This window comes from Elephas maximus, chromosome 13, assembly GCF_024166365.1.
Source record: "Elephas maximus indicus isolate mEleMax1 chromosome 13, mEleMax1 primary haplotype, whole genome shotgun sequence".
NCBI lineage: Eukaryota > Metazoa > Chordata > Mammalia > Proboscidea > Elephantidae > Elephas > Elephas maximus.
The window spans coordinates 94,541,021-94,548,566 of NC_064831.1; positions in this window are offsets into that span (position 1 = coordinate 94,541,021).

The window sequence follows — 7,546 nt, forward strand, 5'->3', positions numbered from 1 at the left end:
GGAAACACCACATTGGACAAAGTGGAGAGAGAAGCTAGATTTGCAGAATGGCCCAGGATACCTCTAAAAATAACACTTGCTTGCATGAAAAAGGCCAAAATACCCCCTAAAGAATTGTGCCTCAGCAATTTGCTGCTGCTGCTGCTGCTATAAAAATGTGAGGCCAATCAGGTAACTGATATGAAAGATTAGTGAGTCCTAATGTTTATTTTTCCAAAGGCTTTCCATTTTTCTGTGAGAAAAGTACTTTTTTGTTTATTACCCACCCCCCCAAAAAATTTTTTTTAGTAAAGTAGTTCTGGTTAAAAGTGACTTTATATTTCAAAACCAAATGGTAAATTTTACTCCATTTTTTTCTGTTCAGTTGATGGATAAGGATGATCAAATCTCATGTGCCTTGCCTCATAATTTTGATACTTTTTTCCCTAAAGGCAAAACGTTTCTTTCTTGTATAATTTTGTTTGAGTCAGTGTGCATGAATATGAATAACTGCTTATTCTAATGAAATTATTAGAATATGTAGGTTTCCAATAACCTGATTTAATGGTGCTAGTTGAGTTAATTTAACTGGAACTTCTTTCTCAGCCTCATTGCCCTCCCTGGGTAATCCAGCATCACTTATTTCTCAGGGGATTCTCAAAGAATTCAAGTCAGCAATTCAGAAATGTTAAAAAGTTCAATTTTAACACAGAGTTTAAGCTATAGAATTCAATTGAATAAATCAGAATTGCATGCCACTATCTGCTAAGGACTTTGCCAGGTGCATTAGGGAGTTGTCAGAATGAATGGGGGGGCAGTGGTGTCTCAGTGGTAGAATTCTGGTCCTCTATGCGGAAGACCCGAGTGTAATTCCCAGCCAGTGCAACTCACGTGCAGCCACCGCCCGCCTCTCAGTAGGCTTATGCGTTACTATGATGCCGAACAGGTTTCAGTGGAGCTTCCAGATGAAGACGGACTAGAAGGAAAAGCCCAGCAATATACTTATGCAAATCAGCCAGTGAAAACCCTGTGGATTACAATGGCCTGATCCACAACCAATCAAGGGGATGATGAAGAACAGGGTATCATTTTGTCCTGTAGTGCATGGGGCTGCCATGAGACAGGGACTGGCTCAATGTCAGCTAACAATGAGGATGAACGAGACTGTCTTCCTGCCTGTAAGGAACTCATCACTAATGGCATAATGCCACCCAGCATTCATGAGGTGCTTTACAGTTTGCAAAATTCTATTATATACTCACGATCTAATTTAAATCTCATCACAAGAGCTGTGATATATATGTTTTAAGACCTGCCAAAATTAGATATCTTTTGCCCCTGTACTAAATTGTTCTGGTGGCAATGAAATAGAAATTTTATAACCCAAGGGATAGAGACAAGTCAAAGTTTCACACACGCTTTATTCGCTGTCAATGACCAGAGATTCCTGCACTGGTTCCAACCTCCAACTTCAATCACATGAACAATCATGTGTCCCAGAGTTGATGGTGATGACCAGAGGGTGACCAGAGGATGGAGGAGTTTTGCCTAAAGCCTTTAGCTAAGCCCTCGAAGGGACCACCTGGACATCATTAGAGCAAGCAGCAAGTTATTAAAATGCTTCCCACAATGACCCAGTAATTCCACTCCTAGGTATATACCTGAAAGAATTGAAAGCAGGGACTCCAACAGACACTTGTACACCAATGTTTGTTACAGCATTATTCACAATGGCCAAAAGGTAGAGACAATCCAAGTGTTCACCAACAGAAGCAAAATGTGGTATATAAAGACAGTGGAATGTTATTCAGTCACAAAAAGGAATGAAGTTCTGATACATGCTAAGACATGGATGCACCTTGAAAACATTATGCTGAGTGAAATAAGGACACAAAGGGACTGATGGTAAGATCCCACTTATATGAAGTACCTAGAATAAGCAAATGCATAGACACAGAAAATAGATTAGTTTACCAGAGCCTGGGGAGAAGAAGGAACGAGAATTACTGCTTAATAGGTGCCAAACCAAAACCCGTTGCCATCGAGATGATTCCAACTCACAGTGACCCTATAGGACAGAGTAGAACTGCCCCATAGGGTTTCCAAGGAGCACCTGGTGGATTCAAACTGCTGGCCTCTTGGTTAGTAGCCATAGCTCTTAACCACCACAGCACCAGGGTTTCTGCTCAATAGGTACAATTTCCTTAAAAAAAAAAAAAAAATTATTTGTTTTTGTTCTTAAGAATATACACAGCAAAACATACACCAATTTGATGGTTTCTACGTGTATCATTTAGTGATATTGATTACATTCTTGGAGTTGTGCAACCATTCCTGCCTTCCTTTTCTGAATTATTCCTCCTCCCTGTGGAAAAAAAAAAAAAAAAAAAGCTTGTCATTGAGTCGGTCCCAACCCATAGCAACCCTATAGGAGAGAGTAGAACTGCCCCATAGAGTTTTCAGGGAGGGCCTGGTGGATTTGAACTGCCAACCTTTTGGTTAGCAGCCATAGCACTTAACCGTTATGCCACCAGGGTTTCCATTCCTCCCCTATTAACATAAATTCACTAAGGTTCCTACCTAATCTTTCGAGTTGCTATTATCAATTTGATCCCGTGTAGGTAGTTCTTAAAAGAGCACAATGCTCAAGGCAGGCTCTTTTTTTAACTAGTTGAGTGAAAAATATTGTTTGGTTTTAAGAAGATTTTAGGGGATATATAAAGATTTAAGGTTTAAAGATTATCTCAGGGCAATAGTTTTAGGGGTTAATCCAACCTGCATGGCTCCAGGAACTCTGAAGCCCATGAAAATTTGAAATTCTGCTCTGCATTTTACCCTTTTTGATGAGGATTCTTCTATAGAATCTGATCGAAATATTCAGTAATTGTAGCCAGGCACCATCCAGTTCTTCTGGTCTCATGGCAAGGGAAGCAGTCCCATATCCTCCTCCTATTCCTAACTGTCCTTCTTACTCTACATGCAAATAGAGACCAATTGTCATGATTTGGATGGCGACTTGCAAGCTTTTAAGACCCCAGGCACACTCAACAAACTAGGAGGTGGAATAGAGACATTAAGCATGTTATGGCCAGTTAACTGAGATGTCCCATGAAGCCATGATCCTAACCTTCCAAACCAAGGAACTAAATCCCATGAGGCTTTTGGTTGTGCATAAGCAGCCTCAGCAGCTACTCACAGAAATTTAGCCAATTCAGCTTTTTACAGATGTACAACTTATTTTCAGCAATTACAATAATCAGCTGTGCAACCCTACCCCTAATCACTACGATATTGCCGTCACAGTTGACCCCCATTTCCCCCTCCCTCCCACTGCTGGCAACCACGAAGAAACTTTGTTCTATATACATTTGCCTTTTCTTGTCTTTTTATATACGTGAGGTTATATATTTGTCCTTTTGTGATTGACTTATTTCACTCAGCAGAATGTCCTCCAGCTCCACTCATATTGTAGCATATATCAAGACGTAATTTCTCCTACTGGTTGAGCAGTATTCCATTGCACGTATGTGCCATGTTTCGTTTATCCATTCATCTGTTGATAGGCGTTTAGTTTTTTTCCACCTTTTGGCTGTTGTGAATAGTGCTGTTACAAACATTGGTGTAAACGTCTCTGTTTGAATTTCTGCTTTCAAGTCTTTTGGGTAAATATCTAGGAGTGTGATATGGTCTTTTGATGTTTGTGCTTTTGTTATTATATTAGATAATCCATTGTTAAGAGTTAGGCCTGACAGCATTGTCCCTGCTTTTTCCTCTAAGAATTTTATGATTTTAGTTTGCAAGTTTATTTGTTTTTGTGTATGGTGTGAGGGATGGATGGATCCTGTTTCATTTTTCTGCATGTAGAAATCCAATTTCCCCAGCACCATTTATTGAAGAGACCCTTCTTTCCCCATTGAATGGACTTAGGACCCTTGTCAAAAATCAGTTGACCATAGATATGTGGGTTTATTTCTAGGCTTACACTTCTATTCCGTTGGTCTATGTGCCTATTATACCAGTATCCAGTTATTTTGATCACTGTGGCTGTATAGTATATTTTAAAAGTGTGTGTCCATCTGCTTTATTTTTCTCTTTCAACAATATTTTAGCTATTTTGGATCTCTGACAGTCTATATAAAGTTGAGTATTGGCTTTTCTATTTCTGTAAAGAAAGCTGTTGGAATTTAGATTGGGATCACATTGAATCTACATATTTCTTTGGGTAGTATTGCCATTGTAACTATATTAAGTCTTCCAATCTATGAATATGGAACATCTTTTTCATTTATTTAAATTGTTAAAGTCTTCTTTAATCTCTTTCAGCCCTGTTTTATAATTTTCATTGTATAAGTCCTTCACATACCTGGTTAGATTTATTTGTACGTATTTTATTCTCTTAGATGAAATGGAATTGTTTTCCTAATTTCCCTTTCAGGATTCTTGTTGCTAACCCGACTGATTTTTGTTTGTTGGCCTTGTACCCTGCAAACTTTGCTAAATTCTTCTGTTAGCTCTAGAAGTTTTCTTGTGGAGTCTTTGGGATTTTCTGTATATAGGATCATATTGTTAATCAATAGAGATAATTTTACTTCTTTTCCAATCTGGATATGGCTTATTTCTTTTTCTTGTCTTATTGCTCTATCTAGGACTTCTAATACAATATTGAATAGAAGTGGTGAGAGCTCACACCCTTGTCTTGTTCCTGGTTTCAGGGGACAAGCTCTCAGTCTTTTTCCATTAAACATAATGTATGCAGTGAATCATATTGAGGAATGTCCCTTCTATTCTAGTTTTCTTTAGGGTTTTCATCAAGAAATGGTGTTGGACTTTATCAAATGCTATTTATGCATCAATAGAAAATGATCATGTGGTTCTTTTCATTTATTCTATTGATGTGGTATACATGAAGTTCCCAGGTTACTAACATTTGACTTATGTACAACCTGTAGATACAAACCAACTTCCTCAAAGTGTATTATATTAAAAATTTGAGGTACCCACAAAGGTTCATAATAACAAATGGGCACTACTTTGTGATGTGCATCAAAACATTATTATTATCATTACTGTGTTTAGGAATCAGAGAGGAAGTCCTGCACAGCCAGAACAGCTGAGTTGAGGATTGCTTAGTGATCACTTAGCCTAGGGTTTTCCAAATTGACCTGAGAAGAATTAGTTGAGGCGGGGGAGGGGGGGTAGGGATTTGCTGGAACACTTGTCAAAACCTTAGATTCTCAGGGCTCCCTTCCTCAGAATGGCTCTTCATATGCCGTGAAAGACTCTAGTAGAACTTTGATATCTGAGATTTTAAAACATCTTGCACCAGGTGATTCTTTCAGCCAGGTTCGGGGGCTCTGACAAAACTTGATCCCAGTCTTGCCTGCTAAGAGCAAAGAGCAGGAGCCAGAGAGCAAGGGTTAGTGTTACTTACTGTCTCAGTTGTGCCTAGAAAGAGCTCCTAGGCAAAAGTTCAGCTTCGCCAAGTTGGTGCAAGTGAAGGCCGCCAGAACCCGGCAGGCATTCCCCACTTCCACTGAATGCAGGAAGAGTCCAGAGCAACTCATGTTGCCTGAAGTTGCTCAGGCCATCGCCACCACCTCCTCTTCCTCAGCACTCAGTCTAACTACACCAATTCACATCACCTGATGACAGTATTAGTAACCCAGGGGACTGCATGTATACTATGTACCAAGAGAAACATTTGACTAACTTTTGTTAGATTGGAACCATACCTAATTGTCCTGATTTACATATAAATTTGACTTAAATAAAAATTTAGAAATGAAACTCATTCATAATCTAGGGACTACCTGTATTACATTGATGGATTTTCTGATGTTGAACTATCCTTGCATTCCTGGAATAAATCCCACTTGATCGTGGTGTGTGACTCTTTTAATATGCTGTTGGATTCTGTTACCAGTATTTTGTTGAGGATTTTTCCATCTATATTCATAAGAGGTATTGGCCCGTAGTTTTCTTTTCTTCTGGTATCTTTGCCTGGTGTTGATATCAGGGTTATGTTTGCTTTGTAGAGTGACTTGGGAATATTCCTTCCTTCTCTATCATTTGGAAGAGATTAAACAGTATTGGTGTCAATTCTTCTCTAAATGTTTGGTGGAATTCCCCAGTGAAGCCATCTAATCCAAGAGTTTTCTGGGAGGTGGGGGGAAGTTTTTGATCACTGATTCACTCTCTTCACTAATTATGAATCTGTTGAGACTTTCTATTTCCTCTTGAGTCACTTTGGATAGGTTGTGTACTTCTAAGAATTTGACCATTTCATCTAGGTTTTCCAGTTCATTGCCATACAGTGGTTACAACATTCTGTCATAATTCTCTTTATTTTTATTGCTTTAGTTATAATGTCTCCTCTTTCATTTCTTATATGGTTATTTTCATCTTTTGTCTTTTTTATTTTATTTTTTTGTCAGTCTAGCTAAAGTTTTGTCAATTTTATTGATCTTTTCAAAGAACCAACTTCTGGTTTTATTGATTCTCGCTATTGTTTTCTGTTTTGGATTTTATTTATTTCTGCTCTGTTCTTTGTTATTTCTTTTCTTCTGGTAGATTTAGGCTTAGTTTGCTATTCTCTTTCTAGTTATAGGAGTTGTCAAGTTAGGGTGTTGTTTTGAGATCTTTCCTCTTTTTTCATATAAGCATTTATTACTATACATTTCCTTCTGAATACTGCCTTTGCTGCATCCCGTAAGTTTTGGTATGTTGTTCTTTCATTTTCTTTTGACTTTAAGAAATTGTGATTTATTCCTTTACACGTTGGCAATATAATAGTGTGTTGTTTAATTTCCATATGTTTGTGTATTTTCTAGTCTTGCTACATGAACGGTGTCCTATGAATAACTTTCTGCTGACTAGCAGAAGGCGACTTGGTTCACAGATGGCAGTTCCAGGGTACATGGACAACGTGTGATGCCGTTAAGACCAGCAGATGGAAAGACTCTGATTGAAGAAGGTAAGAACAGGTCAGCGCAATGGGCTGAACTGTATGCGGTCTTCCTAGCCATGATGGGAGAATTGAGCAACAGTGAGAGTCCATATGTTTGGATTTTTACCAATTCATGGGCAGTGGCTAATGGCCTGGCTCTGTGGGAAGGCAAATGGGCAATGGAAAATCGGACTATTAAGGGGACACTGTGTGGGGCATGAACCCATGGAAATCACTCTGGGAACTTAGAGGATGCATCAGAGTAGGGCATGTTGATGCCCATTAGAAAAACCCCTTTTCTGGATTGGAAGGCGATAGGAATCAGCAAGTGGACCTGCTGGTACGCTTACCTGAGGTGGCCGATTGGATCCATGAAGTGAGTGGGCATGAGGGTGCTGCAGCAATGTAGAGATGGGCTTAATCTACATACATTCCCCTTGGACCTTCTGAGGCACAAAATACCAATAAGATCTGCTCTGTCTGCCAGCAAGAAAGACAGAGGTTGCAGATGGGTGTGGGGCAGATTCCCCAGGGGGAAGGCCCTGCACTTAGCTGACAATTTGATTATATTGGACCTATGATGCCAGTGGCACCAGGTGGCTACAAATGGGTACTCACAGG